The sequence below is a fragment of the Coregonus lavaretus genome (genome assembly GCF_964263955.1).
Source record: "Coregonus lavaretus genome assembly, chromosome: 7".
Taxonomy (NCBI): Eukaryota; Metazoa; Chordata; class Actinopteri; order Salmoniformes; family Salmonidae; genus Coregonus; species Coregonus lavaretus.
The window spans coordinates 12,418,271-12,440,271 of record NC_139994.1 but is presented as its reverse complement, the minus strand read 5'-3'; the positions used below and the strand labels follow the sequence as shown (position 1 = coordinate 12,440,271).

The following is a 22,001-nucleotide window of genomic DNA, read 5'->3' as shown; positions in this document are numbered from 1 at the left end:
GAAGCTTCTGTTAGGCTAATTGACATCATTTGAGTCAATTGGAGGTGTACCTGTGGATGTATTTCAAGGCATACCTTCAAACTCAGTGCCTCTTTGCTTGACATCATGGGAATATCAAAAGAAATCAGCCAAGACCTCAGAAATAAAATTGTAGACCTCCAAAAGTCTGGTTCATCCTTGGGAGCAATTTCCAAATGCCTGAAGGTACCACGTTCATCTGTACAAACAATAGTACGCAAGTATAAACACCATGGGACCACGCAGCCATCATACCGCTCAGAAAGGAGACGCGTTCTGACTACTAGAGATGAACGTACTTTGGTGCGAAAAGTACAAATCAATCCCAGAACAACAGCAAAGGACCTTGTGAAGATGCTGGAGGAAACAGGTACAAAAGTATCTATATCCACAGTCAAACGAGTCCTATATCGACATAACCTGAAAGGCCGCTCAGCAAGGAAGAAGCCACTGCTCCAAAACCGCCATTAAAAAGCCAGACTACGGTTTGCAACTGCACATAGGGACAAAGATCGCACTTTTTGGAGAAATGTCCTCTGGTCTGATGAAACACAAATAGAACTGTTTGGCCATAATGACCATCGTTATGTTTGGAAGAAAAAGGGTGCTGCTTGCGAGCCGAAGAACACCATCCCAACCGTGAAGCACGGGGGTGGCAGCATCATGCTGTGGGTGTGCTTTGCTGCAGGAGGGACTGGTGCACTTCACAAAATAGATGGCATCATGAGGAAGGAAAATTATGTGGATATATTGAAGCAACATCTCAAGACATCAGTCAGAAAGTTAAAGCTTGGTTGCAAATGGGTCTTCCAAATGGACAATGACCCCAAGCATACTTCCAAAGTTGTGGCAAAATGGCTTAAGGACAACAAAGTAAAGGTATTGGAGTGGCCATCACAAAGCCCTGACCTCAATCCTATAGAAAGTTTGTGGGCAGAACTGAAAATGCATGTGCGAACAAGGAGGCCTACAAACCTGACTCAGTTACACCAGCTCTGTCAGGAGGAATGGGCCAAAATTCAACCAACTTATTGTGGGAAGCTTGTGGAAGGCTACCCAAAACATTTGACCCAAGTTAAACAATTTAAAGGCAATGCTACCAAATACTAATTGAGCGTATGTAAACTTCTAACCCACTGGGAATGTGATGAAAGAAATAAAAGCTGAAATAAATCATTCTCTCTACTATTATTCTGACATTTCACATTCTTAAAATAAAGTGGTGATCCTAACTAACCTAAGACAGGGAATTTTTACTAGGATTAAATGTCAGGAATTGTGAAAACCGAGTTTGAATGTATATGGCTAAGGTGTATGTAAACTTCCGACTTCAACTGTACATGTTTGGCCGAATAGAGAACGAAGATAGTATGGTTAGTTGAAAAATCTATGGCGTAGGCAAGTATAGGTGGTATAGGCAAAAAATGTGTACGCCCAGTAATAGATTCTCATCTTTGGTTCAGTGGAGGAAGGGGAGGACCATCAGTGTATTTCATAAAAGTCTTTTTTAAATTAACATTTAAAAAAAAGTTATCCTTTTTAGATAAAATTATACTAAATATATTTATGTCACCGAATAATTTATTAAAACGCACTGTTTTGCAATGAAGATCTACAGTAGCCTCAAAAGCACTCTGTAGGGTAGCACGGAGGACAGCTTGTTTCCGTCCTCCTCTGGGTACATTGACTTCAATACAAAACCTAGGAGGCTCATGGTTCTCACCCGCTTCCATAGAGACTTACACAGTAATTATGACAACTTCTGGAGGCCATCCTCCAACCTATCAGAACTCTTGAAGGGATAAGGTGAGAGGAGATCGTGTAGATGCGAGAAGGAATAATACAATGAGCAAATGATCATGCTGTTTGTATGTGGCTGCTATAAAAGTGAACTGTGTATGTGTGATCAGCGGTGTATTCATTCCGCCGAGTCAGTTGAAAAACGTTTCTTAAACTGACGCAAACGTAACGAAACGGGGATAAACATACCTGAATTTGTCTAATACTCACTCTAGTTTGCAACTGTTGGACTAATGATTACACCCTAGATTAGCTAGATGCAGGCAAGAGTGTGCAAGGCGGTATTGAATGTCACCGTCTGTCACCTTGATCACTCTAATTTCTCTCTTGACCTACTTAGTAAACTTTCATTCATAGGCTAGGTTGTAACAACCTCATGATGGGTATAGGGAAAATTTTTGTATCATGTAGTAGCCTAAACCTGTTCGATGTTACATTGAACTGGGTGAATGGAATATGAGACCACTACTCCTGAGTGGCGCAGTGGTCTAAGGCACTGCATCGCAGTGCTAACTGTGCCACTAGAGATCCTGGTTCGAATCCAGGCTCTGTCGCAGCCGGCCGCGACTGGGAGACTCATGGGCGGCGCACAATTGGCCCAGCGTCGTCCAGGGCAGGGGAGGGAATGGCCGGCAGGGATGTAGCTCAGTTGATAGAGAATGGCGTTTGCAACGCCAGGGTTGTGGGTTCGATTCCCACGGGGGGCCAGTATAAAAAAAATAAAAATAAAAAGATGTATTCACTAACTGTAAGTCGCTCTGGATAAGAACGTCTGCTAAATGACTAAAATGTAATGAAAATGTAATGACAGTCATCCAATATGCTCTAATAGAAATAAGGCCATGCTCATTAAAAAGAGTTTAGTCCTCATCTTAAAACGTCACTGCTTTGGTTATATCACATCATCTGGTATACAATCTGTAGCTAAGTGTAGCCTAACCTTGTGTAATGGAAAACACTAGCAGTAATGTTATTCTCTTTCAGAATTCACACTTTAGGATAAAAAACATTTAGGCAAAACTTCACAGTTCTGCCTGTAAGAAAGGATTCAAGGTGCAGTTTCATAATAGTGATCTGTCCAAATGTTGACAAGTAAGACATAGGCTATGCACTGTACAGGGTTTCCGATAGGATAATGTGAGTGGTGATGGACATTTGACCGGCAACATTTTAATATACCGGACATTTGAGAAATCTGCCGGACCCATATGAATTGGGTGCGTACCCTGATTAGGGCATCCACCCACAGTGCTCAGAATGACAGAAATCACATTTAGATTATGGTCATTCATATTAACAGAACATGCAAGTCAAGAATGCAATGATGTGCTGTCCTTCTTACCGAATTCTGATGTGCACTTTGAAGATGTTAGGATAACTGTCCACATTTACTTTTTCTCAGCCAACAAGACGAGTAACGAACAGCAAAATCCCTAGCCTATGTCAATCTACTATCCCCCATAGTAGAAATGTTTACCTATTCTATTGGTCAGCTTGTTGAGAAAGTAATATCCTATTCCATAACAGACTCTGGGACAGTGGTGGGAAGATAGAGCCCAAATTCATACAACCAGTAGGCCTAGGCTACATACATATACGAGTCTGATGCAACAAATCAGAACGGTAAGCTTAAAATGTTGATAAACTATTTCTTCACATTATAAGCGCAGCAAGGCAGTAGTCTACGTGCAAATGTTTGTTCCATAATGCAATTAGCGGGAAAACACCCTTGTCAAAAGGGCACTGCACATGCGAGCGGTTTCATGTAACAGATGAAAATATCCGTTCTAAATTTTGAAAGAGATGAGATCTAAATCGGCTACTTTAAAGCAAGGTAAGACATGCCTCATAATATGTATTAAATTAAGTATATGTTTTCAAAATGCATAGCCTACTGCCTCCAGCTCATTGCAAAGTGGTGTGTGACGTGCTCATGAAGCCTGCCTTCCGTTGCCATATGAGATGCTGCAGCAGCAGCTCTCGCCCGTCTGACAGATTTTCCTCTGACTGTATGCTGTACGGGTGTGATAAATAAGATACATAATGAATATCCTGTAGCCTACACACGCACCAATTTAATTCCACTAAATTATGCAAATTGACCTATAGACTGATAAGCATGAGCAGTCAAATGTATTTACATCGACTGGTATTTCCATAATTGAATAGGCTAAAAAGCATTATTTCGCAATTGGCAAATGTCAATTTATTGGCTTTTCTATTTTTGTATAGGCCAAAAGCTGGCTAATACTGGCTAATGTAAACCCTCGCACTGTACTACACTACATGCATGACACTAAAGATGAGTCTTAAAATATGATTTTCCAAAAATAAACTAGCCTATGGAGCCCTAATCTCCAGTCCATCCAGTATAGTCCATGGGTGTCAAACATACAGCCCGGTACAATCCGGCCCGCCGGGGTTTGGAGTAAAAATTATTTTAATTAATTATATTTATTTTGGGGGGGGGGGAACTCTGCACTTTCTGAGTCCTCCTCCCTGGTAGTGTGACAGACAGTGTGACACTGGTCATTCTAGTTCTCAGGTATGTCGCAGGGGTGTGCCTCATGGAGCTTGCTGATAAGGGGCTATTTATAGTCTCCTGACAGGTAGGCAGATCATTGTCCTAATCTATAAGCGCATGTAGACGTCTCATTTTAAACTTAAAAACACAACAAGGGAAAAAGTGATTACATTATATATGACAGCATCAGCTTTATTCAGCTTTGACTATACTCAGTGTTGTAAAGTACTTAAGTAGTTTTTTGGGGTATCTGTACTGTACTATTTATATTTTTGACAACTTTCACTCCACTACATTCCTAAAGAAAATAATGTACTTTTTACTCCATACATTTTCCATGACACCAAAAGTACTCATTACATTTTGAATGCTTAGCAGGACAGGAACATGGTCCAATTCACAAGACTCCTCACGAGAACATCCCTGGTCATCCCTACTCTGATCGGGCGGACTCACTAAACACAAATGGTTTGTTTGTAAATTATGTCTGAGTGTTGGAGTATGCCCCTGGCTATCCGCAAATTTTAAAAACATGGTTTGCTTAACATAAGGAATTTGAAATGATTTATACTTTTACTTTTGATTCTTAACTATATTTAAAACCAAATAATTTTACTCAAATAGTTTACTGGGTGACTCACTTTTACTTGAGTCATTTTCAATTACGGTATATTAACTTTCTTATTTTTTTTGGAGGGGGTAGATCAACTTTAATATTGCAGATAGATTGTAACTTCCATCAATGTAATTGTCTGCATCACTTCCAATCCCCCATGTTTCTTTTTTTTTTAAATCAAAATATATATATATATATTATATATATATATATATATATATAATAATAATAAATAATAATATGCCATTTAGCAGACGCTTTTATCCAAAGCGACTTACAGTCATGCGTGCATACATTTTTTTTTTGTGTATGGGTGGTCCCGGGGATCGAACCCACTACCTTGGCGTTTCAAGCGCCGTGCTCTACCAGCTGAGCTACAGAGGACCATTATTATTATTATTTATTATTATACGTTTCCTGTAGGTCTTGATCAGGTTTGCACACACTGCAGCAGGGATTTTGGCCCACTCCTCCATACAGGCCTTCTCCAGATCCTTCAGGTTTCGGGGCTGTCGCTGGGCAATACGGACTTTCAGCTCCCTCCAAAGATGTTCTATTGGGTTCAGGTCTGGAGACTGGCTAGGCCACTCCAGGACCTTGAGATGCTTCTTACGGAGCCACTCCTTAGTTGCCCTGGCTGTGTGTTTCGGGTCGTTGTCATGCTGGAAGACCCAGCCACGACCCATCTTCAATGCTCTTACTGAGGGAAGGAGGTTGTTGGCCAAGATCTCGCGATACATGGTCCCATCCATCCTCCCCTCAATACGGTGCAGTCGTCCTGTCCCCTTTGCAGAAAGGCATCCCCAAAGAATGATGTTTCCACCTCCATGCTTCACGGTTGGGATGGTGTTCTTGGGGTTGTACTCATCCTTCTTCTTCCTCCAAACACGGCGAGTGGAGTTTAGACCAAAAAGCTCTATTTTTGTCTCATCAGACCACATGACCTTCTCCTATTCCTCCTCTGGATCATCCAGATGGTCATTGGCAAACTTCAGACGGGCCTGGACATGCGCTGGCTTGAGCAGGGGGACCTTGCGTGCGCTGCAGGATTTTAATCCATGACGGCGTTGTGTGTTACTAATGGTTTTCTTTGAGACTGTGGTCCTAGCTCTCTTCAGGTCATTGACCAGGTCCTGCCGTGTAGTTCTGGGCTGATCCCTCACCTTCCTCATGATCATTGATGCCCCACGAGGTGAGATCTTGCATAGAGCCCCATACCGAGGGTGATTGACCGTCATCTTGAACTTCTTCCATTTTCTAATAATTGCGCCAACAGTTGTTGCCTTCTCAACAAGCTGCTTGCCTATTGTCATGTAGCCCATCCCAGCCTTGTGCAGGTCTACAATTTTATCCCTGATGTCCTTACACAGCTCTCTGGTGTTGGCCATTGTGGAGAGGTTGGAGTCTGTTTGATTGAGTGTGTGGACAGGTGTCTTTTATACAGGTAACGAGTTCAAACAGGTGCAGTTAATACAGGTAATGAGTGGAGAACAGGAGGGCTTCTTAAAGAAAAACTAACAGGTCTGTGAGAGCCGGAATTCTTACTGGTTGGTAGGTGATCAAATACTTATGTCATGCAATTAAATGCAAATGAATTACTTAAAAATCATACAATGTGATTTTCTGGATTTTTGTTTTTAGTTTCCGTCTCTCACAGTTGAAGTGTACCTATGATAAAAATGACAGACCTCTACATGCTTTGTAAGTAGGAAAACCTGCAAAATCGGCAGTGTATCAAATACTTGTTCTCCCCACTGTATGTATGTATATATATATAACACACATACATACATACATACATACATACATACACACTTCCTTTTTTAAAATATATTTCCCTTTATTACTTTCCAACCCCACCACCCCTTCCCTAATTGGAGTAACCTAGTGAACAACAATGCTTAGGCATCTACTTCCAGTTTATACATACTATATACATTTTATGGACACAGTCAATTTTACAATAATTCTATTTTGTTTGTTTTTACTCCTGAACTTCCTCAACCTCTCCGATCATTTTCATGATGTCCATCCGGTTTGCCATATCTTTCTAACTGTGCTCTTTCACAAAAGCACTCAACCTATAACCTATATACTTATTATGGACACAGTACGCTTAACTAATAATGTATCTTGTTATTAGTTGTTGTTAGTTGTTAAGTCCCATCCTTCAACTCCATTCAACACCACCCATCTATCACTTAACACCATCCATATTGGATTTTTATTTGCCATATATTTTTCAACTGTACTGTGATGTTTTACAAAAGTTCTGAACCTTTCTATTCTCATTGTTTCCACAGATTGTAAATTGAAAATAAACATTTTTGCTCAAAGTATTATTATATTATTGATCGATTGACTATTACTTTTCAGATCACCCAGTAATGCTATCTGCAGGGTTAGCTCCAGGTAAATATTGCAATCCTTTAGCCATTCCTGGACCTGTGTCCAAAAACAAACTACAAATGGACAGTACCAAAACAAATGATCTAATGATTCTGTATCTTCGCAGCAAAATCTGCAGAGCTGGGAAGATTGTATCCCCCATGTAAATAACATTATATTGGTAGCAAGAATTTTATATAATAATAATTTAAATTGAAAAATTCTAAGTTTTGAATCCGGCATCGTTTTGCGTATTAGTTCATAAACACTATGCCATGGGATCGGTACGTCAAAAATCTCTTCCCAACTATTTTGCAATCTATATGGGATGGCTGTCAATCCTTTGGTCCTTAAATGAAACTGGTATACTTTATCACAGTTTTCCTTAACCAATTATGTTCTTTAATGCAAGGCCGACAGACAAGTTCCTTACATTTTCCCCCTTCCACTTTCCTCTTCCATTTTTGCGGTAATGCTGCAATTATTTGGTTGTAATTTTGGGTAGAGCAGACATTTCCATATGTTTTTGTTAGCTGCATGTGCGACAACTCTATTTTTGCTAACTTTCTATTAAAATGTATTGGAGTGAGATCCTTTATTTCATTTGGGATATGTATTCCGAGTATATCCACATCACCATCAGACCATTTTATTGGTAAACTACATGGTAATGTAATTCTTTTTTTTTTTTGTGATCCAAAACGTAATATAGTACATTTATCATAATTTGGTTGTAATCTACAGAGGTTAGAAAATGTATCTAGATCCTCTATGAGGCTGTGGAGGAATTCAAGTTGTGGATTTAAAAGAAAACATGAATCATCAGCGTACAATGACACCTTTGTTTTTAAGCCCTGGATTTCTAAATCCTTTGATATTATTGTTGGATCTGATTTTAATAGCTAACATCTCGATAGCCATAATAAATAGATATGCAGATAGTGGACAACCTTGTTTTACTCCTCTTGACAGTTTCAAACTTTGAGAAATAGCCATTATTTACTATTTTACACCTAGGGTTACTATACATGATTTTAACCCACTTTATAAGAGATTCTCCAAAATTGAAATGCTCCAGGCATTTACAGTGGGGGAAAAAAGTATTTAGTCAGCCACCAATTGTGCAAGTTCTCCCACTTAAAAAGATGAGAGAGGCCTGTAATTTTCATCATAGGTACACGTCAACTATGACTGACAAATTGAGAGAATAAAAATCCAGAAAATCACATTGTAGGATTTTATATGAATTTATTTGCAAATTATGGTGGAAAATAAGTATTTGGTCACCTACAAACAAGCAAGATTCTGGCTCTCACAGACCTGTAACTTCTTCTTTAAGAGGCTCCTCTGTCCTCCACTCGTTACCTGTATTAATGGCACCTGTTTGAACTTGTTATCAGTATAAAAGACACCTGTCCACAACCTCAAACAGTCACACTCCAAACTCCACTATTGCCAAGACCAAAGGACACCAGAAACAAAATTGTAGACCTGCACCAGGCTGGGAAGACTGAATCTGCAATAGGTAAGCAGCTTGGTTTGAAGAAATCAACTGTGGGAGCAATTATTAGGAAATGGAAAACATACAAGACCACTGATAATCTCCCTCGATCTGGGGCTCCACGCAAGATCTCACCCCGTGGGGTCAAAATGATCACAAGAACGGTGAGCAAAAATCCCAGAACCACACGGGGGGGACCTAGTGAATGACCTGCAGAGAGCTGGGACCAAAGTAACACACTACGCCGCCAGGGACTCAAATCCTGCAGTGCCAGACGTGTCCCCCTGCTTAAGCCAGTACATGTCCAGGCCCGTCTGAAGTTTGCTAGAGTGCATTTGGATGATCCAGAAGAGGATTGGGAGAATGTCATATGGTCAGATGAAACCAAAATAGAACTTTTTGGTAAAAACTCAACTCGTCGTGTTTGGAGGACAAAGAATGCTGAGTTGCATCCAAAGAACACCATACCTACTGTGAAGCATGGGGGTGGAAACATCATGCTTTGGGGCTGTTTTTCTGCAAAGGGACCAGGACGACTGATCCGTGTAAAGGAAAGAATGAATGGGGCCATGTATCGTGAGATTTTGAGTGAAAACCTCCTTCCATCAGCAAGGGCATTGAAGATGAAACGTGGCTGGGTCTTTCAGCATGACAATGATCCCAAACACACCGCCCGGGCAACGAAGGAGTGGCTTCGTAAGAAGCATTTCAAGGTCCTGGAGTGGCCTAGCCAGTCTCCAGATCTCAACCCCATAGAAAATCTTTGGAGGGAGTTGAAAGTCTGTGTTGCCCAGCGACAGCCCCAAAACATCACTGCTCTAGAGGAGATCTGCATGGAGGAATGGGCCAAAATACCAGCAACAGTGTGTGAAAACCTTGTGAAGACTTACAGAAAACGATTGACCTGTGTCATTGCCAACAAAGGGTATATAACAAAGTATTGAGAAACTTTTGTTATTGACCAAATACTTATTTTCCACCATAATTTGCAAATAAATTCATAAAAGATCCTACAATGTGATTTTCTGGATTTTTCTTTCTCATTTTGTCTGTCATAGTTGATGTGTACCTATGATTAAAATTACAGGTCTCTCTCATCTTTTTAAGTGGGAGAACTTGCACAATTGGTGGCTGACTAAATACTTTTTTCCCCCACTGTATATATAAACCCCAGTCGTACTTTATCAAATGCCTTTTCGAAGTCTGCTATGAATAGCAGTCCTGGTTTCCCAGATTTTTCTTTGTGTTCTATTGTTTACAGTACTTGCCTTATATTATCTCCAATGTATCTTCGATGTAAATAACCTGTCTGATTAGAATGAATAATGTCCGACAATACCTTTTTAATTCTATGAGCTATACATTTTGCATTACAATACTGAAGTGTAAGGGGCCTCCAATTTTTTTAATGGACTGGATCTTTATATTTTCCACTTGTATCCTGTTTCAGTAGTAATGAAATCAGAACTTCTTCTTGAGTGTCTGATAATCTACCATTTACATAGGAGTGTTTAAAACATGCTAATAACGGTCCTCTGAGCATATCAAAAAAGGTTTGGTATACTTCGACTGGTATGCCATCCAACCCTGGAGTTTTCCCGGACTTAATGTCTAATTGCATCCAGAAGTTCCTCCTCTGTAATTTCACCTTCACATGAGTCTTTCTATATGGCTGTTAATTTTACATTATCAATAGAAAAAACATCAATTCAATTAGCTTCAGTTAGAGGAGATGGAGGCGACTGAAAAGAAAACATATGCTTAAAGTACTTTGTTTCCTCCTTCAAAATATCATTTGGTGAATCATTGGTGACTCCGTCATTTGTAACCAGTTTCAGTAAATTACTTTTGGTAGCATTCCTATGCTGAAGATAAAAAAATTATTTGGTGCATTTTTCTCCATATTCCATCAATTTTTCCCCATATTCCATTATTTTGTAAAAATATATTACACTTGATCTTTCTTGAATAAGTTTCTCCATTTCTTTTTCCTCTAATTTATTCTGAGCCTCTATGTTACAGTTGTTATTGCCATCTATCTGTTCTGTTAGACCTTCTATTTCCTTTGTTAGTGTGGACTCTTTTGACCTAAATTGCTTTTGAGATGAGTACTGAATTGCATGGCCTCTAAAGGCACATTTAAAGGTGTCCCATAGAATAAGGGGATTTGCTGTACCTATGTTATGTCGGAAAAAATCAGTTATGAATTCCTCTGTCCTAGTTAAAAACAAGTTATCATCCAATAGGCTTTGATTAAATTTCCAATATCCTCGCCCACGTGGAAATTCAGTAAGAGTAATGTATATGCCAATTATATGATGGTCTGACAGCATTCTGTCCCCTATCAACACTTTAACTTTTGGTGCCAACGAAAATGACATAAAAATAAGTCAAGACGACTAGCTTGATTGAGTCTCCGCAATGTCTATCTCACTAGATAAGGATATTTAAGCCTCCATATATCTACTAGTTCTAATGTATCCATGACATTCATGATTTCCTTAAGAGCATGAGGGGGATTGTTTGTAGTGTGATTTCCTTTATGGTCCATTGAACTATTTAAAATGGTATTATAATCTCCCACCATAATAATAGAGTCTTGAATTGCTTGCAGGGTTGATAATGTATTATATATATTGTCAAAGAAGTGTGGATCATCATTATTTGGTCTGTAAAGGTTAATGAGCCATATCTGTTTATGGTCCAATAACATACAGTGGGGAGAACAAGTATTTGATACACTGCCGATTTTGCAGGTTTTCCTACTTACAAAGCATGTAGTGGCCTGTAATTTTTATTTAAAATCAAGAAAATCACATTGTATGATTTTTAAATAATTAATTTGCATTTTATTGCATGACATAAGTATTTGATCACCTACCAACCAGTAAGAATTCCGGCTCTCACAGACCTGTTAGTTTTTCTTTAAGAAGCCCTCCTGTTCTCCACTCATTACCTGTGTTAACTGCACCTGTTTGAACTCATTACCTGTATAAAAGACACCTGTCCACACACTCAAACAGACTCCAACCTCTCCACAATGGCCAAGACCAGAGAGCTGTGTAGGGATATCATGTATAAAATTGTAGACCTGCACAAGGCTGGGATGAGCTAAAGGACAATAGGCAAGCAGCTTGGTGAGAAGGCAACAACTGTTGGCGCAATTATTAGAAAATGGAAGAAGTTCAAGATGACGGTCAATCACCCTCGGTCAATGATCAATGATCAATGATCATGAAGAAGTTGAGGGATCAGCCCAGAACTACACAGCAGGACCTGGTCAATGACCTGAAGAGAGCTGGGACCACAGTCTCAAAGAAAATCATTAGTAACACACAACACCGTCATGGATTAAAATCCTGCAGCGCACGCAAGGTCCCCCTGCTCAAGCCAGCGCATGTCCAGGCCCGTCTGAAGTTTGCCAATGACCATCTGGATGATCCAGAGGAGGAATGGGAGAAGGTCATGTGGTCTGATGAGACAAAAATAGAGCTTTTTGGTCTAAACTCCACTCGCCGTGTTTGGAGGAAGAAGAAGGATGAGTACAACCCCAAGAACACCATCCCAACCGTGAAGAATGGAGGTGGAAACATCATTCTTTGGGGATGCTTTTCTGCAAAGGGGACAGGACGACTGCACCGTATTGAGGGGAGGATTTGGCATGGGTCCTCAGATCCTCAAAAAATTCTACAGCTGCACCATCGAGAGCATCCTGACTGGTTGCATCACCGCCTGGTATGGCAACTGCTTGGCCTCCGACCGCAAGGCACTACAGAGGGTAGTGCGTACGGCCCAGTACATCACTGGGGCAAAGCTTCCTGCCATCCAGGACCTCTATACCAGGCGGTGTCAGAGGAAGGCCCTCAAAATTGTCAAAGACTCCAGCCACCCTAGTCATAGACTGTTCTCTCTGCTACCGCACGGCAAGCGGTACCAGAGTGCCAAGTCTAGGTCCAAAAGACTTCTCAACAGCTTCTACCCCCAAGCCATAAGACTCCTGAACAGCTAATCATGGCTACCCGGACTATTTGCACTGCCCCCCCACCCCATCCTTTTTACGCTGCTGCTACTCTGTTAAGTATTTATGCATAGTCACTTTAACTCTACCCACAGGTACATATTACCTCAACTAGCCGGTGCCCCCGCACATTGACTCTGCAACGGTACCCCCCTGTATATATAGCCTCCCTACTGTCACTTTATTTTACTTCTGCTCTTCTTTTTCTCAACACTTTTTTTGTTGTTGTTTTATTTTTACTTTTTTGTTTAAAATAAATGCACTGTTGGTTAAGGGCTGTAAGTAAGCATTTCACTGTAATGTCTGCACCTGTTGTATTCGGCGCATGTGACCAATACAATTTGATTTGATTTGATGATGGATGGGGCCATGTATCGCGAGATCTTGGCCAACAACCTCCTTCCCTCAGTAAGAGCATTGAAGATGGGTCGTGGCTGGGTCTTCCAGCATGACAACGACCCGAAACACACAGCCAGGGCAACTAAGGAGTGGCTTCGTAAGAAGCATCTCAAGGTCCTGGAGTGGCCTAGCCAGTCTCCAGACCTGAACCCAATAGAACATCTTTGGAGGGAGCTGAAAGTCCGTATTGCCCAACGACAGCCCCGAAACCTGAAGGATCTGGAGAAGGTCTGTATGGAGGAGTGGGCCAAAATCCCTGCTGCAGTGTGTGCAAACCTGGTCAAGAACTACAGGAAACGTATGATCTCTGTAATTGCAAACAAAGGTTTCTGTACCAAATATTAAGTTCTGCTTTTCTGATGTATCAAATACTTATGTCATGCAATAAAATGCAAATTAATTACTTAAAAATCATACAATGTGATTTTCTGGATTTTTGTTTTATATTCCGTCTCTCACAGTTGAAGTGTATCTATGATAAAAATTACAGACCTCTACATGCTTTGTACGTAGGAAAACCTGCAAAATCGGCAGTGTATCAAATACACTGTATTTAAAATAATCCATCTACCTTGCGTATCTGTTTGGACAATTTGCACATTCGGATCGAAATTACTGTTAATTAATATCATCACCCCTTTTGAGTTTCTTAGCGCATGGGAGAAGTATATTTCGCCTCCCCATTCCATTTTCCATGCAACTTCATCTAGAATTGTTGAATGAGTTTCCTGTAAACAATAGATATTATATTCCTTCTCTTTGGGCCATGTAAATATTGTTCTTCTTTTCTTATTATCTGCTAAGCCATTACAAGTATAACTGGCTATACTTATTTCACCATATACCATAATGAGATACAAGTTTCAAAACTATTTATCATTATATACAGTGAGGGAAAAAAGTATTTGATACCCTGCTGATTTTGTACGTTTGCCCACTGACAAAGACATGATCAGTCTATAATTTTAATGGTAGGTTTATTTGAACAGTGAGAGACAGAATAACAACAAAAAATCCAGAAAAACACATGTTAAAAATGTTATAAATTGATTTGCATTTTAATGAGGGAAATAAGTATTTGACCCCTCTGCAAAACATGATTTAGTACTTGGTGGCAAAACCCTTGTTGGCAATCACAGAGGTCAGACGTTTCTTGTAGTTGGCCACCAGGTTTGCACACATCTCAGGAGGGATTTTGTCCCACTCCTCTTTGCAGATCTTCTCCAAATCATTAAGGTTGAGGCTGACGTTTGGCAACTCGAACCTTCAGCTCCCTCCACAGATTTTCTATGGGATTAAGGTCTGGAGAATTGTCTAGGCCACTCCAGGACCTTAATGTGCTTCTTCTTGAGCCACTCCTTTGTTGCCTTGGCCGTATGTTATGGGTCATTGTCATGCTGGAATACCCATCTACGACCCATTTTCAATGCCCTGGCTGAGGGAAGGAGGTTCTCACCCAAGATTTGACGGTACATGGCCCTGTCCATCGTCCCTTTGATGCGGTGAAGTTGTCCTGTCCCCTTAGCAGAAAAACACCACCAAAGCAAAATGTTTTCACCTCCATGTTTGACGGTGGGGATGGTGTTTTTGGGGTCATAGGCAGCATTCCTCCTCCTCCAAACACGGCGAGTTGAGTTGATGCCAAAGAGCTCGATTTTGGTCTCATCTGACCACAACACTTTCACCCAGTTCTCCTCTGAATCATTCAGATATTCATTGGCAAACTTCAGACGGGCCTGTATATGTGCTTTCTTGAGCAGGGACCTTGCGGGCGCTGCAGGATTTCAGTCCTTCACGGCGTAGTGTGTTACCAATTGTTTTCTTGGTGACTATGGTCCCAGCTGCCTTGAGATCATTTACAAGATCCTCCCGTGTAGTTCTGGGCTGATTCCTCACCGTTCTCATGATCATTGCAACTCCACGAGGTGAGATCTTGCATGGAGCCCCAGGCCGAGGGAGATTGACAGTTATTTTGTGTTTCTTCCATTTGCGAATAATCGCACCAACTGTTGTCACCTTCTCACCAAGCTGCTTGGCGATGGTCTTGTAGCCCATTCCAGCCTTGTGTAGGTCTACAATCTTGTCCCTGACATCCTTGGAGAGCTCTTTGGTCTTGGCCATGGTGGAGAGTTTGGAATCTGATTGATTGATTGCTTCTGTGGACAGGTGTCTTTTATACAGGTAACAAGCTGAGATTAGGAGCACTCCCTTTAAGAGTGTGCTCCTAATCTCAGCTCGTTACCTGGATAAAAGACACCTGGGAGCCAGAAATCTTTCTGATTGAGAGGGGGTCAAATACTTATTTCCCTCATTAAAATGCAAATCAATTTATAACATTTTTAACATGCGTTTTTCTGGATTTTTTTGTTTTGTTATTCTGTCTCTCACTGTTCAGTCTATAATTTTAATGGTAGGTTTATTTGATCATGTCTTTGTCAGTGGGCAAACATACAAAATCAGCAGGGGATCAAATACTTTTTTCCCCTCACTGTAGCTGTACCATGATATTTGCGTTGCTACTAAGTAACCCTCCAATTGTTCTCCACTAATTCCCCCGCTAAAGCCCCTCCCCGTCCCAAGTTGGGCCGTCATCCCAGTGATCAGCATACCACCCCCGTCCCTCCGGATCCCTAGGGCCCCGAGAGGCCAGGACCCATCCATCGAAAACAGCACACGGTGCCACCCACAAAACAGAAGCAGGTCAACCGCCAAAAGCATTTCCAATGCTCTCACACACACACACACACACACACATATAGCTATTTAAAAATATATATCTATTCAAATATTTTGCATATCTTATTTTCCAGCATTAACAATTAATATGCGTAATAATGTCGGCAGTTCATGCGTAGGATTTTAACCTATAACCCGGATTGCCATTGTATTACATTACATTTTTGACAAGCAATTATTATTTTAGCAAACAATTATTGTGGTTCATCCTATATTCTCCCTAACATCCTTACCCCCCCCTTGCAACAGATGTTGGATAAACATACACGCACATACTCTAACACACTCAACCCCTTTCCTCCACAATCAACCATAAAATCAGATGCTCAACGGTTGTTACATCCCAGAGCCCAACTCAAGAAAGGACCTGATTTACGAATGCATATACGAATGCAAATACAGTTACAGCTGTTTGAGCAAAAATTGACAACAATGTGAGATTTGATTAATCTATTTAATCTATGTCAAGTCCTAGGTGATGGAGATCAGATCCACCCTCTTCACCTGAGACACAAACACTCTGGTCCCCCGTTGTAACCATTTTTCCCAAGCATCTCCGTGCAGTCAGACCTTTGATTATTTTGTGCCACCTGGGCACAAAGATATCTTTACTTTTAATCAAGTATGACCATTAGGTACTTTTTCCACCACTGACTATACTTGAAATGACAAAGTTGTGACAATAGGGCAGTGATGGGCAACTTTGATGGGGTAAAAAAAAAAAAACATCCCCTGTGAGTGAGACTGACTAACAAAGTCCATGGGGGCCCCCCGGAAGGTTATTTCATCATTACTAAGTTTAGATAGCCGATTTTGGGGAAACTCTGGTCTCTCGGGCCCCGCCTGGGTGCACGTTTTGGTTTTTGCCCTAGCACTAGACAGCTGATTCAAATAACCAACTGATGATTTGAATCCGCTGTGTAGTGCAATGACAAAAACCAAAACGTGCACCCAGGGGGGGCCCCAGGACCAGGTTTGGGAACCCCTGTGCTAAACTAACTTACCAATCAACATTTTATTTTTGCTGATATGTGCCAATTGTATTGATTTACCCCTTTTTCTATCAAACCTGGTCTCAGAGCATTTCGTATTATTCTGTATGTAAATCCGAGACACTCCATTTAGTATAATATGTTACGTTTTGTATGGTATGTATTAAGTTGTAGATGATATGTTACGAATTCCAATTTGTTGTGGCTAACGTTAGCTAGGTGGCTAACGCTAGCTAGCTGGCTAACATTAGCTAAGCTAGGGGTTAAGAGTTAGCTTAAGGTTAGAGGAAGGGTTAGCTAAAAGGGTTAAGGTTAGGTAGTGCTGAGCGATTATTTGTTTTTTATACTAATTGACCGACGTCGGTTCATTATTTGAATTCCATTTCGTTCGTTTTTTTTCTGTGAGTTCAATGAGCACATTGCACAGTTTCTCTAGATCAGATCCAGCCTGAACTGTGAGATGTAGTAGGGAGTTGTAGTTTCCAACAGGCCAATATTCAACTTAGTTTAGCGCATAACACCTGGTAATTGCCTACAATGACCACAATCCATTGCGCATCTACACTACATGACCAAAAGTATGCCGACACCTGCTCGTCAAACATCTCATTCCAAAATCATGGGCATTAATATGAAGTTGGTCCCCCTTTGCTGCTATAACAGCCTCCACTCTTCTGGGAAGGCTTTCCACTAGATGTTGAAACATTGCTGCGAGGACTTGCTTCCATTCAGCCACAAGAGCATTAGTGAGGTCGGGCTCTGATGTTGGGCGATTAGCAGTCGGCGTTCCAATTAATCCCAAAGGTGTTCAATAGGGTTGAGGTCAGGGCTCTGTGCAGGCCAGTCAAGTTCTTTCACACCGATCTCGACAAACCAGTTCTATATGGACCTCGCTTTGTGCACGGGGGGCATTGTCATACTAAAACAGGAAAGGGCCTTCCCCAAACTGTTGCCACAAAGTTGGAAGCACAGAATGTAATTGTATGCTGTAGTGTAAAGATTTTCCTTCACACTGGAACTAAGGGGCCTAGCCAGAACCATGAAATACAGCCCCAGACCATTATTCCTCCTCCACCAAACTTTACAGTTGGCACTATGTATTGGTGCAGGTAGTGTTCTCCTGCCATCCGCCAAACCAAATATTTGTCCGTCGGACTGTCAGATGGTGAAGCATGATTCATCACTCCAGAGAACGCGTTTCCACTGCTCCAGAGTCCAATGGCGGCGAGCTTTACACCACAATCCAGCCGACGCTTGGCATTGCGCATGGTGATCTTAGGCTTGTGTGCGGCTGCTCGGCCATGGAAACCCATTTCATGAAGCTCCCGACTAACAGTTCTTGTGCTGACTTTTCTTCCAGAGGCAGTTTGGAACTCGGTAGGGAGTGTTGCAACAGAGGACAGACAATTTTTATGCGCTACGTGCTTCAGCACTTGCCGGTCCCGTTCTGTGAACTTGTGTGGCTACCACTTCGTGGCTGAGCCATTGTTGCTCCTAGACGTTTCCACTTCACAATAACAGCACATAAATACAGTTGACCGGGGTAGCTCTAGCAGGGAAAAGATTTGACGAACTGACTTGTTGGAAAGGTGGAATCCTATGACGATGCCACGTTGAAAGTCACTGAGCTCTTCAGTAAGGCCATTCTACTGCCAATGTTTGTCTATGGAGATTGCATGGCTGTGTGCTCGATTTTATACACCTGTCAGCAATGGGTGTGGCTGAAATAGCCGAATCCACTAATTTGATGGGGTGTCCACATACTTTTGTATATATAGTGTACTTCTCCGGTCTGTTTCTTTTACGCCTGCTACGTTAGGTTAGTGTGGGGCAGACACGGAGAGAAGAATGTGCGATCATGAGGGGATATAGAGAGCAGCTGTTGCTTCGCGAAGTATCTCTACCTGAAAATGCATTATCTAAGTGATTGATAGTTGCTATTCAGCAGTCATAAAAGTATGCATTTTACATTTACATTTACGTCATTTAGCAGACGCTCTTATCCAGAGCAACTTACAGTTAGTGAGTGCATACATTTTTTTTATTTTTTTTATACTGAATCGAACCCACAACCCTGGCGTTGCAAATGCCATGCTCTACCAACTGAGCTACATCCCTGCCGGCCATTCCCTCCCCTACCCTGGACGACGCTGGGCCAATTGTGCGCCGCCCCACGGGTCTCCCGGTCGCGGCCGGCTACGACAGCCTTATTTTCTTTGAAGAACTACAAAAAAAAAGTTATTTTGTCAGACAGCATAGGCAGCAGCTCTATAGAGATGAGATGATGACTTGGAATTAAATAATAAAGTCATCAAATAAAACAAATGTAATATAAACAACTGAAATATTATATTAAAGTAAAGTGAATAAATGATGGTTAAGTGATAAGCAGTAATGGGCAGTCACTACCATCATGGGACTTTTATGTATTGGTTTATCCTGTGTTACAGCATTCAACCTAAATAATCTAAACCAAAATCTGTGATTTTTTATTAATCGAACCGACCTCAAAACACACGAATCACTCAGCAGGGTTAGGGGAAAGGTTAGCTAACATGCAACGTAGTTTCAAAGTAGCAAATAGTTGAAAAGTTGCTAATTAGCTAAAATGCTAAATTTGTCCCTGATGAGATTCAAACACAACCTTTGGGTTGCTAGACGTTCGCGTTATACGCCCACCCATCCATTCAGAATAACCACCCTCTCGTTTTTACTTTAAGTAACCATTCTTATGTAACCGTCCCAAACATAACATATCATACTAATTTGATTATCCCGGATTAACTTTTACTATGTTACGTCTAGTCTGAGACCAGGCTGGAATATCAGTGAGTGACATAAAGCGAAAAACTGCTAATGCACAACCAAATTTCGAAATGGCACCTTCTGTATTATACTATTCTAACTCGCAACAGTGAGTTGAGACCCCAATTGAGTTCCAAAAAAACTAAGAAAAAAAAAAGGGCCAACCACCAGTTGCCCATCCCTGCAATAGGGTTTATATCTCAAATAGAACCTGACATATAGTTAGCTAGCTGAATAAACTTAACTCCATGGTGAAGGAAACTGGAGTTGAGTTTAGTCAGCAAACATATAACGTTGGCTGGAAGCTAGCGCTCTTATGACACGTTTAGAAAACACAAGACATCACCAACCTCTATTCAAACGTTCTTTTTCATCGGTGTCTTTGTTGGTGAAATAATGAAGGCGTCAAATCCTGCTTAATTGGGGATAACGTGCACACGAAGCTCCACACAGCTCTCTGCCGAGCCGACCACTCCACTCAGTACTGATAGGTCGTTAGCGAACGATCGGCTCTTTTTGAGTGCCTCTTTTTGGTGAGTCTAAAAGCGAATCGCATTGGTGAAAGAGCCGTGCATTTGGCTCCCTGATTTGCATACTGCTACTACTGCTTTTTGAGCTCAAAAGTTTTTCTGCAGATAAGTTACAAAATAATTATCCAAAGAGGGTGAATCCTCACTGCAGAAACAATAAATAGTTTGGCGAGCGCATCAATCTGGTCCACGCTGATTTGTTTGTGTGTAAAAAACGTAGTCATATAATAATTTGGCCAGGTACAATTTTATTTGAACACGCATTTCACGATCTGACATAATGGAAGCCTACCTTTTGGGCTTTACATTGGAGATTTTCTATTTTTTCATCGTTCTAGCAAAGATTTTTATAACTAAGCCAAGACAGACCAGAGCCTGTCGTTTCCAATGGGAGCAAATTAATCATAGTGGGCAGAACACGCAAGGTGGGAAGAACCAAGCACAAGCTAGTGAGATCCTATTTGCGCGTTCTAGTATTTATTTGCATATTTCAGTTATGGAACGCCTACTCTGTGAAGTGCACGTGTGCAATAACTCAATTCGCCCTTCTAAACAACGCATTTTTTTTTTACTTTGGCAAAGGGAACAGTCTACAAAACGCAGTCCACTCTGTTTGTTACATATTATAGTTTTGTAAACATAAAACTGTATGGAAATCAAATGTTTCATCGATGAAATTAGCAGAATGTCAGCCAAAATCAATCTTCTCCATCTTCTCCCACTTCCGGAAACTGGGCTTCCTCTCATCACCATATTTGGTAGTGGGTGGAACCGCCAACAGGCTGCGTAACATTTACACATCCAGTGATCTGTGGTTCTAGGTCGATTTTTAAGCGTTTTGAACCAAGAGCCGTTTGGGAGCCAAATGATCCGGCTCTTTTACGTGAACGGAGCCGGATGAGCCAAGTATGCTGCAATGAGTCCTATAGCAGGATTAAGACCATACTCTCAGGAAAATAGATCGTGAGCATAGAGAAGAAAAATACATGTTTAGAACTGATAATTGATCGCATGGAGCAACAATGACTGCAATTAATTGATTATTGACTGTTATGATGAACACAGCTTTGTAGAACCAAAACATACACAGCCTCTGCTCAACAAACTCGAGAACGAATCGGTTGGTGGGTTCGTGAACAACTGCTTATCGCATTGCCTGGCTACCCAAACTCATTCTGCCCAAACGCTACGCCACGCCCACGGACATTAGTTTCTTCTAAGCGAGAAGTATCGAAGAGTATGGATGTATGACAAGATACATGTCTCTCCGCCTCAACAATGGGAGTCGTTGTCCACAAAGCGGCACAGCGCCCTGTCTAGCTCCCGCCTATCCTTTCTTTGGATTGGTGGACACATCTCCTTATTTGAATAGTTCTTGAATATTCGATGAGGGTTGTTGACGTCAATGGAGAGAGAGGCTGTGCTACTAGCCTCAAGACATGAATATGCGTAGCCATCTCGAGACAACTCCAATATAAAGTGTTTTTTCTCAAAGTTGCCATTTATATCAGTACACTCTTAACAATTTAAGCATCACGAAACTTATATTCCATCAAATAAACCTCACCTAGCAAATAAGCCATACATTTTTTTGTTGACCAAATTCGACACTCATTGAACTTCTTGCTTGGCGGGCGAAACAACGAAAAAAAATGCCACCTGCTGGAAGGAGTC

The 22,001-nt window shown here is 41.2% G+C and overlaps 1 protein-coding gene across 1 annotated transcript in view; it reads right to left on the bottom strand.

The window, feature by feature from the left end:
* dennd3a (DENN/MADD domain containing 3a) overlaps nt 1–20,160 on the bottom strand; it is a 51,768-nt gene extending 31,608 nt beyond the window's left edge. The window contains exon 1 of the mRNA XM_084166100.1: nt 20,148–20,160. The gene's annotated coding sequence lies outside the window, so the exon portion shown is untranslated. The remainder of the gene's footprint in view (nt 1–20,147) is intronic.
* Nucleotides 20,161–22,001: the final 1,841 nt, after the last annotated feature.